This window comes from Tyto alba, unplaced genomic scaffold, assembly GCF_018691265.1.
Source record: "Tyto alba isolate M040663 unplaced genomic scaffold, T.alba_DEE_v4.0 Super-Scaffold_2, whole genome shotgun sequence".
In the NCBI taxonomy this organism is placed as follows: Eukaryota; Metazoa; Chordata; class Aves; order Strigiformes; family Tytonidae; genus Tyto; species Tyto alba.
The window spans coordinates 28,820,882-28,845,885 of NW_024881282.1; the positions used below are offsets into that span (position 1 = coordinate 28,820,882).

General features: G+C 42.0%; 1 long non-coding RNA gene across 1 annotated transcript; it reads left to right on the plus strand.

The window, feature by feature from the left end:
* The first annotated feature begins 1,015 nt into the window (after window positions 1-1,015).
* LOC116965337 lies at window positions 1,016-21,329 on the plus strand. Its single transcript, XR_006165322.1, has 3 exons — window positions 1,016-1,082; window positions 5,150-5,297; window positions 21,176-21,329. It is a non-coding gene; the product is annotated as an uncharacterized LOC116965337 (long non-coding RNA).
* The last annotated feature ends 3,675 nt before the right edge of the window (window positions 21,330-25,004 follow it).

Here is a 25,004-nt window from a genome sequence, read left to right on the forward strand (position 1 = left end):
AGGCCCTGATCCAAAGGGTTTCTGAGTCATCACTAAATGAAATTGCCAAGTAAACAAATGTTTGCTTTCATCTCTTCCCTCCACATCTCTGTTCGATGGAGTAACCTTTTTAAAGGAAATAACAATGTCATGATAGGTGCTATCATATCATCTAAAAAATGTGTTATCATTCTGATATGGTATTAATTTTTTTATGACAGATTTTCTCTGTTGTTTTTTTTTTTCTTCTTTTCCTTTGTAAATTAGGCAGTGAAAGCTTAAATAAAGAGAGAAGGATCCTTTACTCTAAATGAATGATTTTATGATGTGGGCCAGATCAGTGACTAGAGTTGTACCAATTATAGAATTATAGACTAGCAGTGCCAGCACCGTACAGCCACTAGGTGCTTCACGTGCAGGCTCTGCATATGTGTGTGTATGCACATGCATGCACATGCACATACATCTTTGTAAGCCTTGTGGCTAGGAAGAATATGTCAGAAAAGGGTAATAGCAGGAAAATAAGAAAAAAAATATGGAAAACTTAAGCATTTAGTTCCATCAGAAAGCTATACTCCTTTCAAACTCTTAATATGGGCACAATAACCCTGTTGGTTTTTCAACTCTCCCTGACTCCCCCAGCACACACAAGGCAGATTCAGAGTATTAATTTCTCTGAAGGGAAAGAAAGTAAGTGAAAGTCAAGCCTGGGATTTTGGGAGGAAGCTGGTTTTCAATTTGGCAGTGGGGCAGCAGTGTTACTCCACAATCACTGCTGAGGTGCAAAACTATTTGTGAAATGACGTATCGCTTAGTAGGTTCCAAATCTTTCTTTGTAAGTATAAAATTTTCCAAGGTAAAGAGAAACCAGAAAGTTGCTAAAGCAAAAGGACAGTATTACCTTTCAGATAATGTGAGTCTCATTGTGTTTCACTGACCAACAGGATGGGGAGAGAGAGGATGAAGCAAACTCTCTCCCTACCTTCCTCTTTACCTCCTCTTCTTCCCCCAACAGTGTTGTGAATATCCCTTCCAACACACCCGGACTTGGCTGTAGAGGGTGATGGACTTACACATTTTGGTCAACTAAATGCTGGCCCAGGGTAAGGCAAAACTCACTCTGACATCATGAGGTTGGGGGTCTATTTTACACAAGCAGCAGGCAGTCAGCCTCTTTGTCTGGGAGGAAAGGCAGCCTATCTACATCAAATTCCAGTACTGAGACTCTCAATCAAGTCAGAGTTTTCAGATGTCCCAAGGAAATCTGTTAATTGATTTCTGACTTCTAGGCATTAAAAATAGCCTCAGATAGTAAATCTCAAGATTTGATGAGCCTGTCATAACTAAAAGCACTAATTTTTTAAAATGAACAAATTTTAGTCACGTCCCTGGAACTGTGAAGTCACAGGATTGATTGACAAAGTGAAAATGTAGCCAAGATCCTTGCATTCCTAGAGAGATTCACTGATTTTATAATTCCCTGGACCTTTCCATGACATATTCTGTGGGGCTTTCCACAAGGCAGATGAAAACATGAGGTGACTCTCCAAGAAATATGAGAGGACAGAGTGACATAGGTATGGATTCAGCTGTTCGGATTTTTATTGCTATTTAAAATTTTTACAGAAACTGAAAGACAGCTGTGCCTCTGGACACTTTCCTCAGAGAATATGCAAATCAGCTGCTTGTGGTAGTGTAGTATTTGTGTAATAATCCCTATTTTACTTTTCCAGTTCAGGCCTCCATCATGCAGGTGGTTATGTGATGTCCAGAGGTCCCAGCTGAGAGGGGCCCCAGAACACCAGGCGCAGTATGAACATATAGGCTTTGTTATGTTAAAACCCACACAATAATTACATCCTCCTCTTAGTAAAGGGACCACTGAAGAGGAGTATTGTGCATTTGCTATTGTCTCTCCCTCCTTTGATGACTGGGCTGAACTCTCATTAGGCCTAATTGGATATTTGCAACATGACCTCAGAGGAGGCTATACCTGTGTGTTCCCCATGCCCGAGGACTGCCTGGGGAATAGGATGTGTCCTTAGGGGACGTTTTGGGACCATGCTGCTCTGGCTGACTGAAGACCTGCAAGGGCCAGCACCACTGGATCATGGTCAGCTCGGCCCTCAGAAGCGGTGACAGGGCTAAAGCCAGGCTGCATCGGGGTTGAGACCTCAGCCATGGCAAGGCAGAGCACGGCCACATCCTGGGACCCCACTTTGCCTGGTCTGGAGTAGGGGAGGGATGCCTGGTCCAAACACAGCTTATCCCATCAGACTTATTTTCCTCACTTTTTGTAAAGCAATGTGACTGAGCTTCATCCATGGTATGCTGTCAGGCTGGGCTTATTTATAACAAAACCAAACAAACCCCACTCTTTCGCATATGCTGGGTTCTGTTTCAGTTGTTCAGAGGCAGACTAAATAACACTGCATGTAAGGTAAATTGGGGAGACAACGTGTGGCAGGCCTTCTTACCCACCCATGTACCTGATAGATATCTCCTCTGTTGCTATAAACTCCAGTGTTCATTTATGCTCTGTTTGAAATGAAAACCAAAACCACTTTTGTCAGGCAATATTCAAAGGAATGTCATGTCAGCAAAGTTTCAATGAAAGCAAGGAGCATTCAGATGCATGAAACTATAATGTCTCCAGTCCCAGATACTTCTGTACCATATGGCCAGAGAGAAGCAGATGGGCCAGGTCACAGAGGGGGAAGAGAGGGAGAGACTCGGGATTGTTATCTGACCCAATGGGCCAACACTAACAGACTGTCCCCTGTGACCAGGCTATTATTATCAGAAAGAGCTGATAAGAATGTGATCCTCACATTTATTTGCCCTTAGGTAGTTCTCACATGTGATGCCCGATCAAAATGACCTTTTTTTTTTTTTGCAGATGTTTATTTTGGGGCTGGAACATTTGACTCACAAAGAAGCAGCAGACTGTGCTGCACTGGTCTGTTATTGATTTTAGATACAGGTTATTCCTACCTGTTTACTTGCCTAAAGTTCAGAAAGTGGTTTGTCTAAATAAGATAAATTCAATAAGAAATAATGCAAAAAGATTCTTTTTTAGAATTGTTATTATTATTATTGCTGTTACATGACAGTGTAAACATTAGCCCAGCAAAAATGAAGCAGAATAGCATGGTTCCTGTCAGAGAATTCCTGGGATATCTGGTATGATTTGAGCAGGAGATTTCTATGTTACTATGTTTCTCGGTTAGCTGCCCTGTATTACCACTAAGAAAAGTTCCCCGAACTATTAAACTACAAGGTGTAGTTACCTAAACATCACATGGAAAAAGTTTTGAGGGTATTATTACAAGAAAAAAAAGGAGCAAAATTGCATGAAAAATACCTGCATAGTGAAGATGGAGAGAGAAGCCAGCTATTTCTGTTTGTGATTCAAAGGTGCTAAATATTTCACCAGAGTTGCAGAATGGACCCATTAAGGGTAGTTACACTGCAGGTTTTTCTTGTGAGTAGGCTTTTCTGTGTTGTATTTTATGGCTCTTCCTCTCAAGCACTTTATAGTCCCCAGAGGATGCCCACTTGAAAGAATAAGTAGTGCTATTCTCAACTTTGCATCTAGGATACCACAGCAGAGGAGATCTCAGCACCTGCCCTGTGGTGCAGATCTCTTGGCTTCCTGGATCCTGGCAGCAGCCCCCCAAATCACAAAACCTTCCTTGCTCCCACTGCTGAAAGAGAGACCTCAGCCATGACTGCAAGAGACTTGGTGCTCTTGATAGCATCAGGTCCCCCTGTCCTTCAGGGCTTCGAATGGCCCTGCGAGGCACCCAACGTGCCCAGCAGAGCAACGGGCTTCGCCAAGTGTCCATTTCTCCTTCAGCAACTGGGCTGAAACCAAACTCACTTTATACAGACCACCCAACAGCTGCCAGACAGTCACGACTTTCGGTCTGGAGTGACTTTGGCAGCCTCAGATTGGCTACGTGGAGGTGAAAAACACCCTGAACTGTCCCTGTCCTTTGAGACACTGCTGCGAACAGGAGCAAAACTGCAACTACATAGGCACAGGCCATGGCACTTTGCCCAAGCAACAGCTCCCTAAGCCATTCCTCTTTGCCCTCTGGCAGCCCTAAAAAAGAAGAGATTCAATTTTCCCCTACTAAAAATATGAGCAACAGAAACATGTCCCCTTGTCCACTTTCCTCTGGTGGCCTGAGATGACAGGGAAAGTTTGCTCTTGACTATTTGGGGAAGCCAATACTGGCCATTGGCAGCCGTCCGCAGCGCTCCTTTTGTGAGGCCACAGGTGAGATTAGCCCACATGTTGGCACTGGGGAGGGAAGAGCATCTCTCCATCCCTCCCCTGCTGTGCTCTGCACCCAGAAACAGTTGTGACCTAAGAATGAAATGATTATTTTTAATGACTGAAAAAGATCATGTTTCAAGTCTCCCATTCTATACAACATAAGAATTAACAAAATGATTGTATCACTGCTTGATATCTCCAGATGGCTCTGTTGTTTACCAAGGATTCTTTTGCCCAAGACTAAATGCTGGGGTTCCTTTTGTGGTAATTATTTCATATATGTGATACTTGGATAAACAATAGGCAGAGACAGAGAAGCCAGTTTTGCACCAATGATGCCATTTGATCATCCCATTCTAAGCTATTTTGTAAAAGGAAGATTTTGTTGACCAGACATTGCTGTTTGACCTTAAGCACTAGTTATTATGGGCTGCAAAAGCGGGAAAGCTCTGTGTCCAGAATCTCTAAACCTTATCAAAATGGCCATTTGGGACACTCTCACTCAAATTAAAGCAGAGAGATTTATTACTGCTAAATGACAATATTAACGCTCACAGAGCCTAGGCAGATTGTTACCTATGTATGTGATTTTCTATGTCCCAGAGAGGCAATGGAGGGTCTCTGGGGTCTCCCTGTATTACAGCACTGACTGCAGTTTGGAGATGTGTTGAGGGACAGGGGGGGTGTCTGTGTGTACCTATGTATAGGCAAGAGCAGTGGACAAGGGGTAATCAAGCTCTTCAGAGATAATTTTGTCCCTCTGGAATTATCTGTACCATTTACCAGTGTTTAGGGCTGTGGGCTAGCTCTGGGTTAGGATCCAATGCAAACTACAAGTGAGCACATATTTTGCTGAGAAATATATACTGTAATTATTCTTTGCAGACTTTACAGACAAGTATTCCTAAACTGCAAGAGCATGGATGGAAAGCCCACCCCTCTCCTGTAGGGGTATCAGAGCACATCTAACAGGGGAAAGGAGAGATTTCTGTTGGCATCCCACTCCTGGACTTTCCCCTCTGCTGATAACTTGGTATGGCTCCTATTGAAAATGAAGGTTATTCAAGGTAATTCAAACACTTCTGGGCTAAAAGAAGCCCCCAGACTCCCTGCTGTGAGCCAGGTGTGGGGACATGGTACCCCTGGCTGTGCCCCAGTGGAGCTGGTGGCCCTGGCGTGGGAGACACACAGCACCTACCTCAGCTGTATGCTGCCCGCTCAGATACATGCCCAGCTCTCCTACACTTCTTGACAAGTTTTTAGCCAGGTTGCACAGACTGGCATATAAACACAGTCTCACCAGGGAGCTATGAGAAGTCAAGCTTCAAACTCAAATCCCCCTTTATTTTCAGTCCAGTGGAAGCTCATTTGACCTCATCTTTACTTTCGCACTCATCTGCCCCAGCAGTTCATTAGTGTAGGCATTATATTTTATTTTATTCTAATCTAATCTCAAAAATAATATAAACTAGCTCTGGTTTAAATACCTGACTGATTTGTTTTGAAGACGTTATTCTGAGCTGCCTGTCTTTTCTCCCTGTTTTCCCTACTTTACCAGAAAAAGCTTCCATTAACTGGTCAGACACATAAATATTTCTGAAAGGAAGGTAGCTAGATTTCAGGGAAAAGGAACAATATATTCAGAAACTTCACAAAGGTGACAAAAAACTATACAACGGTGCCAAAACTGTGGTCATGTACAAGAACTCTTTTAATATATTTATATACAGAAACAAGAATAACAAAGAACAAACGAAATGGAAGAGGTAAAGAGAACAGGAAAATTAATTCCCCAAGTGTTAAATATTTAGAGACAGAATATCGGTCATTTAGTGTAAGTGATTTCCCATGCTAACCAGGAATGCAATAGGAAAAAAAAATCAGAATTTAACTCTGCTCGATATACATTGTCCCAGCTTGATGCTGCAAAGTACTTTTCATTACAAGCCAAAAGAACAGCCGTCTCTGATGCTTACTCGAATGTCTCAATTTCTGGATTAAGCTGTCCCATTGTTTTGAAACACAGTTATGGTTTAGAGACCAATGGGACATAGACTATCCTAATCTACTATAAACAGCCTGTAGTGGCGAAGGGATACTCTGCACTAGAGAGCCATCTAAGTCTTCTAATTACTTCGGCTACTGATAGATTGGCTCTTACCCCCTTGAATTCCTTTGTCACTGAGGAGTTAAAATTCATGAGCATCTATGCTGCTGAATACTTACTCCAGTGCTGTTATTTTCTGCGCCAAGCTAGCCATCACTGCAAAGAGTCGGAGGTCTGTCAGGCCATCTGTTACATAATAGTCAACAATCTCTAAAATCTGGGGAAACAGAGATGGAGAGAGCAAAGATGATGAAGGGTTTAAAAAGAACAGATTGCTGCCTTGCTTGGAGGGGAGGGGAGCAGGGGAGAAGGCTGGATAATAAGCCCTGATGGAAACAGAGACAAGCCCGATTAGCACAGCCAGCAAAACAACCCCCCAAAATATTAATGCTAGTCTCCAAGGAAGTTGACAAGGACACCAGACTAGTGGGGAAAAAAAAAAACAAACCATGCTTTAGGGCAGGAAAGCTGAAGGAGGGCTTGAAAAATTACAGCTATAATTTTGGCATTGCCATACACAACTACACACTGAAGATTCTTTGAGAACACCCTCTAAATTGGTAAAGAAGCCCACCTCAAATCTTCTGTCTCTTGGTATTACACAACACACTCTCTGGTATGCCACAGGAAAGTTAGTCTAACTTTTTCCTTCTACCCTTGCCTTTTCCTCCTTTCCCCCTCCCTTTGCAAAGGAGTTTTTTACTGATTTTAAAGGCATCAGAATGGTGAGGACTTGCAAAAGTAGGGCTCAGCTACCTTCTATTTATCTTGCCACATATCCATGTTTTAAACAGGACTGGTCCAAAATGCTCTCAGGAGACATATTATCCATTCATCTGCCTCTGCAGCCATTGAAATAGTACCACCCAACTATATTAAAACTCTCCTAACATGAGCTGACTTCTTATCTGCTCTGTCGAGCTCTGTCTGGTCTTATACTTGCTTCACTCACTAATGCTTGCAGAGCTGACTCCACCAGCAAAAGGCATAATGCTTGTGGATGTGCCAGCCTGAATGCACTGCAGGTCTTATCACCAGGCTCCTTGGAGCTCCCTCCAAACGGATGACCCTTCAACATCAAGGTCCAGATTTTACACCCAAACTCTTAACTGGGAATTGAAGGCCTTACAGCAGTTTCAAGTAGCTGTTTCTGCTTGAACAGCAATGAGAAACAGCAATCAGACTTTCGGGTTTGGTTTTGTCAGCCCTCTTTGTCTTTCAGGGACTGATTGGTGACCACAGGATTTCTGTGGCCTCTCACAACATGAAAACACACGATCTTAACTCCTGTAAAGATCATATACTTCAGAGCATCTCTTCAGACCGAATTGGAGTTGTATGTGCTCTCTTGCTCAGGTGCTTTGCTTTATTATCCCTCTGAGTTTTGCAAATAGATTTTAAACTGTAGCAGAAAACAGAATACATACTGCTGAGGAAGGGAGAGGAAAGAGATGTTTTCTGAATGCACATATACAAACAACTAAAGGTGTAGGGATAACTTTGCTAGTTAATTTTTCATGACAGTAACCACTGCCAAAGCAAACACATCATAATGGACATAATTAAAATCTGTGCTCATTCATTCATTCATTGTGGTTACTATAGGGAAAGGTGGTTCATTAACTGAGATCCAAGTGTATAGTGTAATGTGTCCCTCTTAGCTGTATTAATGGATCACGTAAGATAATGCTGACAGATGGAAAACATGAGCTTTATAGGTCTGATAAAAATAAACAATAAATGCAGGCACTGCTGAACTGGGTTATCATTGTGCAACATGAGTTGTGTAATGATGTTAGCACTGGCATCTGCCATAGAGCTGATGCTTCAGAATACTAACATCAAGTCACTTGATATGTGTTTGATGTCTAAACAAGTCACATCCTTTGCAGAGAGGAACAAATTGCAATGGAGACTGACTGCGGGGTTCCAAGTTTCAGATAAAAATCTGCCCAGATGAATTCCATGCAAAATAATTTTCCAAAATACTTTCTTCTTTTAATCATATGAAATATGCAGTTGGAGCCTTTTTGATTTTTTTTTTTTTTTTTTAAACATCCAAATAACTTGGTCTCTGCTCTAGCGCTAAAGCCTTGTCTAACATTTCGTGATGGGAATGCAAAGCAGGGCACCAAGTACAGTAGTACAAATAACACTTTATTTACAGTTTCATGGCTTTCAGATTTCCTGTCTCCATAATCACTTCCTACTAATTTCCTTCTGTTTTGTTTGAAATGGTAGTCTTTTCAAAGAAAGTGCCCAAAGAAACAATGCCTTTGTAAGGTTTGGATTAAAACACAGAGGTTTTTATACTTCTTTTACTTGATGTCTGTATTTCCTAGTACCGGTTTTCTGTATTAACAGAGTTCGTGCTATATGTCTGGATGGTTCAAACAGGATCATGATAAGAAAACTGCAAAATGGCCAGCAGTGAAGGGCCGAAGTCTCAGCTGGAGGAAGCTGGCACAGCTCCACTGATGTACATCAGCTAGAAACCAGAATTGCTTGAAGAGCCAAATGTTTTAATGCTGGACATGAAAATTTTTCAAGCATCACTATGAAACTTGGAAAATTTGTTAATACTTGAGCATATAAAAAACATTTAGATATAGTCAAATGTCTGTTCTGTAGGAAATAAATAAAAGCAACTAACACAGAGGTGGAGTGGCTATACAGGGAGACTAGCTCGGTCTGAAATTAAATCCACAGAGTATTTGACATATTTTTATCTTGCCTAGTGATTTCAGTTGTAACATCTCGTACAGCTATATTTAGACTGCTCGACATTATGACAAGTTGGCTGACCAAAACAGGTCAGATCCCAAATCCCCTGTCACTTTTCAAAATGTATGTATCAATTGAAAAAAAAACCAAAAAAATCTGTGCAAAGACATAACATTGAGTATCATGAGTAGACTGCACCCTTAGTGCTGTCTCTTGGTCCTGTCTCAACTACTTGGCCAAAACTGCCTGTATAAGAACCAAGGCAAAACCCTAATTTCCACCACTGACCTCTGGCCTTACCCTTCTTTCAGAGCTTTGATTTCGCCCCAGGCCCTTCAGAACTTTAACACTACTATTACTTCCAAAACTGAAGAAAAAGAAAGTTGTGTCATATCCTTAGATGGGTTATGTCTGAAATTGTTTAATAAAGAACTGTCTCATACATGTGCCAGTGCTGCTGCTGGTCAGGTTGCTTTCCTTTATTTAAGGGGAGCTTTGACCAACCAAATATCACAAATAAATGGTGAAGGTATGAATACTGGAAATGTTTGCCAAGCCTTCTCACACCTTTCCAGGAATGGACCTTTTGGCTGCTGTAAGCCAGCACTTCCGAAGGGGCAACTTCTTTCAAGACCATCAAAATTTACCAGTGGTTCAAGCACCCATCTTCATGAGCGCCAGCCTGGAAAGACACTCACAATATTAGTTTCAGCAAATTAGCCAGTTGCCACTGAGCAGAACCCCAGTGTCTCAGAAGCATGGCTTTGACAATGCATAGTTAAGCTCTGCTTTCGTTTTTCAAGCTGAGGGAAACCCTCAAAACCTTTCACTCTTTCCCTTCACCGAGCAGCAAAGCACAGGAGTTTAGCTTTTTTTGGCTCCACACCTTCTTCACCAACTAGTAATTTCCCAATACATAATACAACAGAGTACCAGCAGCAGAATAACTTTGAAAATTCAAAAATCATGTGAATATAAAGAACTGCTGAAAGAAAGGGGGAAGATGACATCTGTCTATGACTTCCTATTATACTGAGCTAACACATACTGTAAACTCTACAGTCTTTCTACAGAGACACTAATGTTCATTGAGTTTCTCAGTGAGATGATGTGTCAGATATGTCTAGGCACTGCACAGTCTAAACGGCTTTATTATCTTCTGGAGAAGATATGTAGACAGAGAAAAAAAGATCTGAACAAGCAAGAATTGATGTGGTTTTCAGCCTCTTTTACCCAAACCAACCGTTTTTTTTTACTTCAAAGCCATTCACATATAAGGATATTACCTTTTTACTTTTTTTGTCACCTCACTTCTCTCTCACAGTACGCTTCCTTCAACCAACAAGCCAGAGAGGTCGTCTGTCCATCCTCTGATGTTTCCCTGTCTGAAAACTCAACTGTCCTCTCCTCTCCTCTCTTCTCCCTACAGCCTAAACAGGCTTCCTCAGTCTTCAAGAAGGGCCAGTCCCTGCCTCTTCAACAAAACTTTCAAGGTCTTCTCTAAATTTAATGGGCCTGGCCACAACACCTAGCAGAGGAAGAAACTGTGTAACTCTTTGGTATCTGATAGTTTAGAATAGCTAAGGGCATCATGAAACAAACAGCAAAACTCCTGTTGCAGAGCTTCAGTGCTTACTTGCCTCATTATACGGAGCACTCAGCTTCTGACTGGAAAAGACATTTTTATAATCTACAGCACTCCTACTAGATTTGGAAGATCTAGGTCACATAGGAGATGATGGTCATGTCTGCATCACAAACTGGAGGACAGTGCAGAAATCCCACAGCTGATGGAGACCTGAACTGCTATACCCACATGTTCCAGTGGGCCACAGCCTACGCCAACCAGTGTGGGTCTGGGATCAACTTACCCACAAGTCAGGGCAGTGCTTCTCTTGAATCCATACACCTCATTCCCAACAGGACACCTTAGGCTGTGCACCTTTTAACAAAGCTGCTGTGTTTCTGGGTCTACTTTGCTTCACACCCTTCTGGGTTAGCTCCCTCTGGACCACAGATCCTTACATGTCCTATTTAGATGTTTGTATGAATTAAGGCAAGTAAATGTGACCAGTGGAAAAAAAAATCTGTTCACATTGACAGCATGTTCTTTTATTACGCTTGAAGTTTTACCAGTCTCATCTCTCTTAGACTGACATACTGACTTACATATGTTCATTATAGGATCGATATAAAACATTCCTTCTTCAGATTCAACAGTCCACACAGGATGTTGTTTAGGACTACGAGGTCTCTTAAAAGTTTGTGCTTACTCTGTTTGCTTGTTCTCTGAGAGTTAGAGCAGAAGTGAGACCAGCGTTCTGTCATTGTAGGGATAGACAGAAAGACTTTCTAGAAGAGATTAAGTAGGGACAAGACTGACCTCTTAGAGACTTTTATCAGCCCCAGCTGCTGCTTAGAACCTCCCAAAATAGTTAGTAATGACAATTTAAAAACAAACAAACAAACAAACAAACAAACCAACAACCACACTCCATGTTAAAGCAGGTCTTGTTCACAAACTAGGAAAATCTTTTGTAGGAAAAGGGTATAAACACTACTACTCTATTGCAGAGATTGGGAAAAAAGAGCATAGTTTGTGTTTTATGAGGAAAGAGAGAGACTAAGAAGGAAATATGAACATATTCCATGCTTATAACAACTAAGTTGTGGGTACCCTCCCCTGCTCTCAAGTTTACCAGCTGCACTGGTTTATGCTTGGTTCAATCAAGACCATAATGTAGCAATAGCATTAAGGGAAAGAAGCACAGAAAGGGAGCCTAGAATGAAAGAATAGTCTCAGGGATAACCTGAAACTTGAGCATCCTACTTCAATCAACTTTATATCCCAAGTAAGGAACTTCTAAGGGTGAAAGCTTAACAAAGCTCTTCAAATATGCCTTTGATCTGTTCAGATGTTCAAGAGAGAGTCCGAGGACAGAAACCTGGCACCCAAGGGAGCCTTTATCCAGAAAAAGGTGCTCTTGAGGTCCCCGCTGAATGAGAAGAGGGGCAGAAGCTGTGTGGGAGGTGTTGTCCAGCTGTGGAGAGATGCAAACACTTTGCTGCTGTCCTAATATTTCACACCCCAGTCCAGGCCACAAGACAAACAAACCGGGTGTTGTTTCAACTGTCTCATGGTCTTGTTTGACATGGTCTAACATTACAAGAAGTGAAAGAAAACCCTAGCACCCCCTCCTACCCCCCTTCTTGGACCAATTGAGCTGTCACCGTCTTCACAGAAAGTGATTGTTCGGTTGAAAACACATTTCGGCCTGATGCAAACTGAACAGTCTTGAAAAGTGGAGTTTCCTTTTGTGCCTCTCCTCCAAGGAAAGTGAAAGGCGGCAAAGAAGAGAGGCACGAGGGAGGGAAGTGACTGCTTTGCACTATCAGCTCTCCCTGCTGCCTGCTCTGTAGCCCACCCTCATCAGGCAGCCCCAAAGGCTGCACACTGTAGCCTTCCCGGCAGGGTGAGCTATCCTGTGCTGGCAGTGACAGCTATTTTCGGGCGGAAATGTTAGAGGGAGCTGGATGAAAGTGTTGTAGTGATGGAGTTTCAAAACTAGAGCTTTGCTAAGCACCAGGTTGTAACCTTCAGTTAGTTTATCTTGCAGAGGTAGGCAGCTTAGCAACGAGGATTTTTTTCTTTTGTTTTATACACACATAAGCAGCAGCATCAGGCATGTACAGATGTGTCAAGGCACTGGGGAAGAATCACTAGGGAACCATGATTTTCAGCAGAGATGAACAGGAATACCCCTGTCTGGCAACATGTGACTTTTCTTCACACATGAGAATGAGATTGTCAGGAAATGAAAAGGATTTTCAAGATCCCATCCAGAGTGAAGCCACTCCCATTCAGTTTTACCAACAAATAATGCTAAGAGCCTATTGTCAATTTTAAAGATCTCCATCAAGTTTCCTTAATGGAGTTGACTTCCTATTTTGAGGAGTATCTCTGACTACTAAAATTCACTTTAATTTACAGAATAATGTGAATATGAGACAAAATTAGAAGGAAAAGTAAGTCATATATGCAAGTAGCAAGTAACTGCTCTGCCATCATACAAGCTGGGGATTTGTATCTCCTAGACTTTTTGGAGCATAACCTGACTATTGATCTCTGTCCCCATTCAACACCTTCCCAGGCAGCAGTTTGCGCTTTAGGTTCAGTATTGAAAATCAACAACAGAAAAACTGTCACATCCCATCACATCAGTTCCTTCATTCTCTGCCTTGAGAACCTGCATGCATAGCCACTATCCTTTTCTGCTCAAGTCAATAAATATTTTGATGGCTGACTACTAGTGCATTTCACAAACTCTCAACAGAGAAAGTACTGCAGCAGAAAAGTAAAGATGCCATAATTACTCACAGGTAATGATCTCAGGTTCTCACTATACATTTGCATTTCTTCCCACTGCTAATGGACTTGTTATGTAGTAAGTTTTGAGTAGCACAGGGGAAAGCACACTTTACACATCCAGTCTGATGAACAGCTCTGGCACTGTTACACAGGTCACCCTCTGCTCCAATAAGTTTTCACCCTAAAAAGGTGAGAAGTCAAAATTCTCCACAACTTTCTGTTCAGCAAAACTTAAGGCAAGCAAAGCAGGAGTACCTTACACCAGTAGACGCTTGGGGGACCACGCAGCGCTCCCATGGGACTCTGCCTGCTCTCCATGCACAAGCAAGACATGCAGTGAACAAGGCAGTGCTCCATAAAAGAGGGGAGCTGTTGTCATTAACACAAGGACATTCCTCTTAGAAACTTTGAAAGAGAAGCAAACCGCACAGAGCTGCCCTCCCCAGCTAGACAATTTGAGCAAACAGCCCTCAGACCACGGGTTGACACAGGTCTTACTGACACTGGCAACACCACAGGGTCATTTGCACACATATGATCTGGGCCTGGCAGCACATTAGGGACTAAGACTTTTGTTAGACTCTGCCACAAAGATCTTGCTGTTTGAAAGTGTGTTTGAGCAAGCTCGAGTGCCAGTGTGGAAACTAATGTAACTGTGTGACCGGAAAACATAGTCCCTTCTTCGTAGCCAGTCACCACACTGCTTTTCACCATCTTGGAGAAGACTGCCTTTTCAGCAAAATATCATGGAAAGAGAGTAACTACAGGGAAACAGGAAACTGTTGGGATCAGCTCACCAACTCCTAAAATCCAAAAATCTTAAAGCAGACCCTCCAAAACCAGAAGTCTTGTGAATATGTCATGGTTTTGTAGAGAGTGGGAGAAGGGATGTAGAAAGGTTTGGGTTTTGCTGTATTTAGTTTTATGTATTCAACTTCTCTCTCTCTTAGACACACAGAAACACATACTTTTCACAACTGATGTGATACACAACAACATGAGTTTTGTCAGTTTTCACAAACATTTATCCTGGGAAACCCAATATTTCTACTTCTTGCAAGTGCTCCCAACAAGCAGAAGGTCCCAGCAGATCTGCAGTGACACCTCACGTGAGAAAAATGCCAGTGCCAAAATTCACCTCGCCCGAAGCTTTCAAAGGATCAGAAATATGGGACTAAATATTCACACCTGAAGAACTTAATTGGACTCAAAACTGCCAACCTACAAGATGAAAATCTTCCATAAGCAACGATCCATATCATCAACAATTTAAATTTTAGGACCAAGATTATTTTCTTGAAAGGACAAACTTGTTTTCTTAAACCAAACTGATATTTTTGCATTTCTGCCAAAGGGTCTTTCACTTCTGCAGCAAGGCAAACCCACAAAATTGTTACTCAAAATACAACTCAACAAAGTGTCCCCACCATAATGTAAAAGAGAGAACTCTCACTAATCAGCACACTTTTTTAAAATCACAGCTCAAATTATATGCATCAGCATCTAAATGCAATTCCAGACTTGAAATTCTGAATGAAACGTGATTCCTATAATTATTACTATTCCTTCTTTAAAAGAGTATGTTGAGAGTACAAGAGAAAAGAAGGGCATGGAAGGAAATAGAGCGAAACAGAAATAAGAAGGACATCTGTGTCATAGTCACAGATTTATAGAAATCAGAAATACTCACAGGATGAAAGAACCCTGTAGTTCCTTTCCTCTTCCTGGCCAGCAGCAGACTCAGGTGAGCAAATACCTAGCAGGAGAAGCACTCATTCAATTAGAAAAAGAATAAAAAAAAGGGTCAGAGTGTCTCAGAACTGGAGGTTATTGAGGACTAGAAGAGCAAAGTTCAGATAAATGTCTAAAGGCACATATTTCAGGATTAATAATAGGATTTTCTGCTGTTAGACAAGGATGTGCCAAATGCAGGTGACAGAGATGGTAGAAGTTCATATGAGATCAGCCAAGCAAGAGAGAACTATGAGCCAGAAATATTATACAGATGTGAAAAATGTGATGCAAGGTCTGTCGGGGAATATATTTCCAGTAGAGAATCACTAATAAGTAGCAGTGGAAAGACTTTATTTGTGCCGATGGCTGGAGGTCTGGTTACCCCCTTTACAGACTGCCAGAGCCCTTCCTAATCACCCCAGTGGGCTCTGCCACTGCCCTCCCCCGTGTGGGGACTGGGCTGCTCCAGTGCAGGCTCAGTCCTGTCATGGTGCCATTGTCTTACCCTGCTGACCAGACTGTCACAGAAAGGGCTGCGAGGAGTCTTCTTGGGACATTGACCTGACAGCTCAGGAGCTGTGTTTAAGCTCCAACACTTGCCCTTGGTCCCTACCTGAGCTGCGTTGTTGACCCTGACTCGTGGACTGACTTCTTGGCTTGGCCTCAGACCTGCCTCATTGCTATGGACGTGTCTGCAATCACTGGGCTGCGTCTGACCCTGGTGACTGGTGGATGATGTGCCCTGCTCACCTATCCTCGGTGCTGTGGGACAGGGGCCTTGCCAACAAGTCCACTACCCTGCCTGCCCTGCTCTCACCCTCAACTCCCAGCTCCCCTGCCCTTGCCATGCCTGGTACAGGAGGAGACAATCAACCTGGAGCAGGTTCAGGGTGATGAGGAGTGTGAGGGAGACTGAAGGCACTTGCTTTGGTCAGCCTTGCAATACCACATCTGAGCTGGAACACAACTTTCTCAATAAATATCTTCAAGGTAAGCAGGTGGAAAGAGGAACAAACTAAATGAGAGGGCAATGTTAGCATGAAAACAAACGTAATCTGGAAATTAGACACAGATTTCTTACCCTCAAAGCAGTCCGGGTCTTGAAAAGCCTGCTAATCAGTGCAGAGGGACCAGGCACGACTGCTTTGAGATGGAGCCCAAGCAGCTCACAGAAGAGACTATGTGACACAGAGAGCGAGGGCCAGATCCAAGATCTCCTTTGAGCAACATCTCTGGGAGCTCAGCAATGTTCAGCACAGCCCCGAGGCTGGAATTGGGCTGGGAAAGGGGAGATACCCACTGAGACCAAACTCTTTCTTCCCACTTGCCTTCTCACCACAACATTTGTGCCCTATTCCCCCGCTTCCTTCTTCACACTGAATATTCCTGATGTTGTGACTCCACTACAGATGGCTAAGGGGAAGAAGGTAGAAGTCCACATTTTAATTTCTGGTAAAATTCTCCCTTGTTTTAACCCCCTTTTTTAATTGTTTAGTGCTACCATGTTCATTTTAGGTGCATCTGATTCATTCCTCACTTCTTTACCTAGCAAATACTGAAGTTAATTGCAGTCAGTGTGCTCGCTGCAATCAACAATTTACTCTGCGCTGTTCTCTCACAGTGAGCTAAAGAGAAAGCCTGAGTCCATATTTGAAATCCTAATTCAAATACTGATTTCAGTCAAGCAGTTTAAAATTGCTTTTTGGGAGGAAGAGAAGAAGGAGGGGGCTTGGGGGGAGTATGGTCTTGTATTTGGTAACTGCTATGGAGCTGGAATAGCACAAGGAAGGAAGGGTTTGGTTTTTGCTATCCATAGTAGGGAAATTAATTTAAGGCTGATGTGTTGCTGGTTGAAAATATGTATTAAATACCCAGATGCAAGAGAAATGGATACAGAAAACATAAGAATAAATACAGGATATTGGCTCTTCTATTCAGAGGGCTGATTTCCCAAACCTGGCACATTGGGGATTCACTGCCTGCCCTGATTTTGTGTGTCACTGATTTGGCTAGGATCTAAACACAGAGCTTCATAGTTATTGAACCACTGTCCCAGACCCAGCCAAGGCTGAACACAAAGCAGGCCTGAACAAACCAGCAGGCAGACTACAAAGGAAAAGCAATTGTTCTGCTTAGCAGCAGCACTGTTTCTGCTATGCTTAGCATCGGAACAAGTTAATTTGGGAGCACAATCTTCTTAAAAGGAAGCATTTCTCAGCCCAGCATCCCTAGGTTTCATGCAGTGTTCTTCCCTTTTCACCAAGCATGAGCTGCGGATGTTACTCACAATGTATTTTTTTACTATGCAAGTAGTATAAAACCTTCTGATAAAAATCATCTCTTAAAACCACCGGTTGGCATCTTGTTAAAAACTGAGATCATGTTTGCCTGTCATTGTTGGCTCTTGAGGAAGTTTCTGCCATGATTTAATAAGCAAGAGGAAGGATAACAATAAAGTGCAATATTGAAACAGTAATATAATTTTTCCTCCAATGCCTTTGGTCTAAAGTACTTGGTCTTAACTGACCCTTCAGAAAGGTATAAATAGATCATCGTGAGTAAAAATCATGGCCAAAAAATAAAGAGCAGAGCCTCTGAACACACATAAACTGTCCATGGCTCCATCCTGATTAACGGAGCTTTGGAGACCACCAGTGTCCAGAAACCTGGACAACAGCAGTTCAGCATCCCAAAAGCCATGAGCCCGAGCAAAGAAGGGGCACCTGCAGCATGCAGATTCACTGTGTTGAGACTCCCAGTACCTGGCAGGAGCCAGAGAATCCCTCAAGGCGAACAAACTCCCTTGGCATAGGGGATGGAGGGAACCGTCCCGCCAGTAGCACAGTGAAGGCACCCACGTCATCTCTGCAGAGTGTGCAGGCAGCCCTGGCAGGAGCGAAGGGATATGGCCTTGTCTTTGATGCAGTGACCCTCTTCACATACATTCACATTTCCTGGGGACAGCCAACATAAATAAGAGCAATCTTCAAACCCCTTGAAGCTGTTCAGGGCACCCAACATCAGGCTGCCAGAGATGTAGCCTACACTTTACAATTGCCATTGGCTTAAGCTATGCGCTCCTCAGCTGCATTAGCTACTCCTTTGCTATCCACAGGTGAGCTACTCCATAGCTGCACACAACTATACTTTTTCCTCACATATTTTTGTGAAACAAAAGCACCACAAATTGCCACAAAAGGAGGGCAAGCAGCCCCTCGGACCCACTCTTCCTCACCTGCCAGGGAGCGGGGGATGCTGCGGGAAACACAGAGCGAGAGGGTGAGAGCCCTTTCCCTCCTCTGCACAGTGGCAGAGGTCTAAATTACACTCTGGTCTCATTCAGCAGAGCCAGCCAGCTGCACAAAAGCTGAATGAAGACCTCTGAATCCGGCCCTGCGCGTGGGTGCCGTGCCGGCAGCCGGGGCCAGCGCTGCCCCTCAGCCCTGCCAAGGGGACCGGCTCCGGGGCCATCAGCTGGCGTGGTGGACCAGAGGCACCGAGCCTCCTGCTCGGGCACTGTGCTCAGGAATAAAACGAGGGCTGGATATAACATCCTCATTCAAATAGCACGGTATTTTATCACCAGAAATAGTATCTCTTTTTTTTTTTTTTTTTTTTTTTTTTTTTCCCCAGAGAAACTACTGGCAGAGAAAGATACAACTTAACATGAAAATAGGTATCAGAATAAGGCCCGAGCTGAATAGTCAGTACTCTGCATAATTCTCTTTTCATCCCCTCAGCTTAGATCCTCTCCAAATATTCAGATCAAAGTCTGTAAAGGATCTCCAGCATTTTGGCCATTAAAAGTAAAAGCTGGAACATTTGGATTCTGCCTCTTTCTTATCCCTCTATTTTGAATAAAATCAGCTCTCTGATTTTGACATCAGGCTAATCATGAAGTCTTTGTCCCTTTCTCTTCTTCTCTGTCTCTCAAAGATCAAGGAACTGAGATAGACCTAACAGTAAAAAAATAAATATATTATTTTAAGGAATGCATTCAATTCCCCTCTCTTCTAATATTTTCTACGTGAAACATCTTACTCCACTTTCATCTTATGTAAAAGCATGTAAGGGGAAGGATTGAGATAAAACTGGAAGTTAGGATAAACTATGAAATGAAATTACAGTCATTTAATAGCAAAAGTTTTCAAAGATCCCAGCATGCGTTACACAATGTCTACATTTGAATAATGCATTGTTAGACAATGGACAGGGCCAGCAGAGGGAAGTAGTCTAAAATTATAAATGAAAATTACAAATTAACAGCAAAAATACAGAACAGAAGACAAACCCAACCATGAAATTTTCATTTTAACTCTTGGGGCAGTACAGTAAAAGTGTAGCATATACTCCCATCAAAAGCAGGGAGAATAACCCTAAGAGCCATCTTTCTCAAATCACGGATGAATTCAAATGGGAAGAGGCACGCAATAACAAAAAAAATAGTTGTTAATGCATAAAACTACTGTATGTCTTCCAATAGCTAGACTCAAGAACCCCGGTTAAATACTGACTTTCTTTCAGAGTCAATCAGATAATAAGACCCCTTTGGAAGCACAGAATAGTTAAATTCATCACCATAATTTAATTGTAGAAGGTTATTAAAGAGCACTTCGACTCCCCTCCTGCTTCGGCGCTGCTTTTGTGTATTAAACTCAGACTAATCAAATTGCAGATTCCAAGAGTACTGTATTAGTCATCCCCATTCCTTTTAATTTGTTTAATGGCCTCCTTTTTTCTCCCCCCTCTTGTGTGTGTGTTCTGACTGGCTGTGCAGCGCTTAGGCTCACGACATGTAAATAAAGAATGGATAGGGGAACAGTTCATCGAAAAGAATAAAGCGTGCCTCCATTCTAAAGTTACATTTGATGTCAGCGTAATTCATGGGACGTGTACTGCAAGCAATGGTGCTTATTATTTCTGCTTAACTGTCTACAGACACAGGAGGAGAGGGGAGAAGGAGAGGAAAAAAAAGGAAGAAAGAAAAGAAAAGAAGTCTGAATTTACACTTACTGCTTCAAAAGCCCTTTTGTGCTTCTCCAACTTCTCCTGGCTGAAGATGCAGTATTTTGCCAAAAAGTCGACCGCAAGAGCAGACAAAAAAAGGATAAAATAGCACATAAAAGAATTCTTTCCCCCACTTTTCCTTAAACATTTTTGTAAATTGCCATAAATAAAACTATTTTTTAAAATGTACAACAACATTGGCACAGAAACCTCCTTTTGTAGAAATTTTAATTTATGGTTTACCTCTTGTGGTTTTTGTTTGTTTGTTTGTTTGTTTTTCCTTATTCTTTCTTATTTGGAAAAGGCTTTTCACCTGGCCCAGGGCACAAAGTCAAAGTTAGCTCTGAATAGGAGATGTTTAACCTGTATACCGCATGAGAGCTCCATCCTGGTCAGGTGGTTGTCTGGGAGCGTGGCAAGGGCTTGTTGTTTGTTTTAAATGCCCCAGAAAAGAATCTCTTCAGACCAGAGTTCTGCAGAGCAGAATCCTCTATATATACTCCCAAGTCCAAAAGTACCAATAGAAATGAAATTCCTTTGGTTTTCTCCAGTTGGAAGAGACAGGTATATCAATATAAACTTTTCTCTTCCAGTATTAAGTAGCTATAACACAGAAATTACATGCCTTTTCCTATTTCTCTTTCTTGATTGAGATCAAAGCAGGACACATTGGACCATTAAAAATATCATATGTGATTCCCTATCCTCAAGATTTTTTCACTTGTTTCCATCCAAGACAAGGACCTTGAGTTATTGGACTGTATGAAATTGGCACCGTTTCCTCACATCTAACACAGCATGAAAAACTGATGGAAGTGGGATGAGAAAATTGGAGGAAAATGTCAGGTCATGCCACACACACAGGCTGAGCTCATGAGTTCTGTGGATGGTACTGACTACATCACCTCTGCATTCAGACTCTTCCTAACATTTATTTGTTCCCTTCTAATTTCTTTCTCCATGTCCCTAGGCTGCTGTTTCTGTCACTTCATCACCACCTTCATATGAAAGAAACTCCATATTCACTTCAAAGGAAACTGCCAGCAAATTCAGGACCTGATTGAGAAGAAGTGTTGGGACTTAGCTCTTCTAATTTCCTGTTCATTTAGAGTGAGAACTGAAAAATAAAGATAATAATTTGCAAAAAGGTGCCAAAAAAATTCTGAATTATTATTGTTGTCATTATCATCATCATTATCATTAACATTATTTTACTGTAAAGAGAAACAGAGTGATTCACAGGATTGTGGCAATGCAGTATTCTGACTGGTATCTAAACAAGCCCTCAACATAAATCTCCTGTTTCTTTTTAAAGCATACATTTGTCTTCAGGTTGTGTTTTGGGGCATGTGCAAGAAAGGCTTCTATTGGGAAGGAAGGCTCTTTGTTTTTTTATAGCTGTATCCTGAATAGTACAAAAGGACAAATAAAGACGCCTAAATGACATTGTTTCTTATCCTATACACTCCACATGAACCAAATCTGTACGATAACAAAAACAGCAAAAATATCTTGGCTTTCCATGGCAAAACAGCAACACAGGTTTCTATTTCAAGCACAAATTGACAGATGCTCCAAGATTGTTGTTATCATATGATGTGCTTGTGCTTCTGAATTCCAAACCAAACTACTATACTGAAAGGAATGAGAAAACTATTTTCTGACAAAATTGGTTCTGCACATATCTATCTTATTGGCAGCATCCAAGAAAGATTTAAGTCAAAGAGAACCAATTGCACTAGTGGCATAGCTTCTGGAAAAGAATTGCACCATGCTTAGTACTGAGCACTTCCCCAGGATCTAACACCTATTTTCCCCATAAGAAATTTTCAGAAGTTGCCCTCTTTTGTTTGCAAACTGACATGGGTTTGGGAGATGTAGATGTTACACCCCTCTGTGAAACATCATTTATAGGATGATCTGCATTGGCGCCATCTGGTGATTCTGGAAAATATCAAACCATCAGAGAAAAAGTGTTATGTTTGCTCTTAATAAAAGCTTGACATTCCTTCTCACCAAGTATTTCACAACATTGCAACTTCACTTTCAACTGAGCTGCTAACCAAATAGCTCTTGTAACCATTTTGGGAGGGGGAAGAGGGAGGGTTTTCTCTCTCCCAGAAATGAAGGACCAGGAAGGCAAATTTTAGTTTTTACTTGAACAGTTTTTAAGGTCAGATTAGGCTCTTAGATCACCTACTCTGATTTGGTGAATAACAATGATCAAAGGATGTCACATCCCTCTGTAATTAGTCCAATTATTTGTACCTAGCTAAAGCACAGTTTTCTAGAAGAGTGTCTCATATTGATCTGAAGATGTTAGAATATGGAGAATTCCATAGGGATGTACAGTACATTCTTTCGAAGACCAATGTTTGGCTTACATGTCACTTCAACCTTGTGCTTAATCTCAATGACAGTTTTTACAAGGTTAAAGAACCCTTTAATATTCTATAAATTCTCCTTGTAAAATTACTTACATGCTGTAGTAAAGTTCACACTCAGAGAAAATTAAGTGGAGCTCTGTCAGTATTTCTGTCAGATATTTTAACAATCCTTAAAGGATTTTTCAGTGATTTTTGTCCCCCCTACAAAGTTTGACATCTCTTTAAAACATGGACACCAAAACTAATAGCCTCACCACCAGCATAGATCTCTTCTTACTTATTATTTACCTCTGGCATCGCCAAAGGGGCAAACAAAGAGCAGTTTGCCATTCCAATCTTGGGTAATAATTTAGACTTTAGGAAATGGGTTTTTTCCAGCCATGTTCCTCATCAATCTGTTTCTCTTTCTTTGTTCATTCTCCCCATCCAAAGGAAGTTTCAAAATCGTCGATCAATTTTGACCGAGTGTGATGGAGGCGTAAAAGTTTAACAGGAATTAAGTACCTACAAGTTTCATGAAAATAGGCAGCAGAGTAGAGGGAGGGAGGGAGGCCCTATTAATTCCCTCATTGAGGGAAAGACCTCAGCATGAGCTCAACCTTTGTTACAGGCTGGAAATCCACACGAGAAAGAGACCCTGGAAAGCAGCCATCATTAGTAGCACCGCTCATGGAACCACCTGTTTAATTAATTATTCTCTGCCGTAAAGAACCATTTAAAAACAGCTTCATAGCTTTCAATATAAGCTTGCTTGCAGTGCCCCCAGTAGGAGTCTTTGGAGACTGAGGTCAGTGGAAACTGGGCCCCACATGCATTGTACCTCTCATAATACATACCCCTAAAAGGCTGCTAGAGGTCTTTGGGCTCAGGCAGACCCAAGTGTGGGTCTGCCATATTTGTCCTTCTGTCACTCAGTACTTTACAACCACACACACTCTTCTGCCCTGCCACCATCAGGCTCTGTCTCCACTCCCCGTCTTCAGAAAGCCCAGAGCTGGTGACAGAAGTGATTGCATCCAGAGTCATGCTCAGGCCTTCTCTCTGTAGCTATTCAGTTTGCACAGAGCTGAGGAAAGCCTAAGAAAAATCAGCTGCCAAACTCAAAACAAATCTGTGCTGAGCATGTCTGTACTGAAACAGTGTCATGAACTGGCCAGGTTTATGGGACGGTAAGAGGGTGCATCCCTCAGGCTGGACTAGTTACTCACCCTATGCCAAATGTCAAGCCTTAACTCCAAAGCATATAAGTAGGTCTGAAGCAACACAGGTGTAAGGCTATTAGTTCCTTAGGTACAGGTAGAATAGTGTTCTTTTGCCTAATGTTGAGGGATAAAAAGACTTTTTATTGAAATCATAAATCATTCTAACCAAATATGTCAGAGAGTATTGCAAAACTAAAATTTAATCCCCTAAAAGAAAAAAAAAGAAATAGTAGCCAGTACTAGAACACTTTTATAGTCCCGTATTTCTAAGATCCTGCATCACAAAGACACTTAAGAGAAAAATAAGAGACATTACTGGGGTGGAGAACGGGAAAAATTAGTCTCTGCTCCTTTGTTCACAAGCTGTGCACCACCTGCAGCATTTACTCCATACACACACTCACTCTTGAATAACTTGCTTTCTGCACTCCTCCCATGTGTTTCATAGAGTGCACAGGAGATGTCCCATGGAAACAGACATGTTTGCAGAAGGAAAGGGCCTGGCAGGTGAGTATGAACAAGGGTAGTTAAGGAAAGGGCATGTAAGAAGCCAGGGAAATAAAAGATGATTCAGGACACAGCTGGGGGAGCACCCAGACTGGGGGGAGACTTGCAAGGGGACCTTGTGACCATGCAGAGCTCATGGTCCACATCAGGTTTGGCAGCATGCCCCATTCCTGAGAAGGAGAAGGTGGCTTACTTTGTTTTTGTAAATTAAAAATCTCATACGCACAGTAAGCTTCTTACATTAAAAGAATACTAAAATTGAAAAGTCGAGTACTTAAAGGCTGGGAAATTATGGAAAATATCACAGTACTGAATGCTGAAAGGCCACGTCACAATGCAAGAAATTGGGTAGAAGTCAGACTATACTGGAAACTTTAGCTTTGGCATTTCAAAATGTTTTGAAGCAAGAGAAAAACTGAGGCAGCTGTAACATGAAGTCAGTAGCAACCTCTATTCCCACCCAGGTCCATAACTTCCACTTAGTTTCTGATTACATTTTTTTGCATGTTCTTAAAACTATAAAGAAGATCTTGTAACATTTTACGAACATCAAAGGATTAACCCTATTAACCTTCCCTGAACAACACATTATTCCCATTTTACAGATAGGGAAATCAAGAGATTAAGCAACATTTCCAGTGCCAGAAAACATGGTGGTAGCAGACACAGAAAATCACTGCTCTTCAGCACCGTGATTTAACGG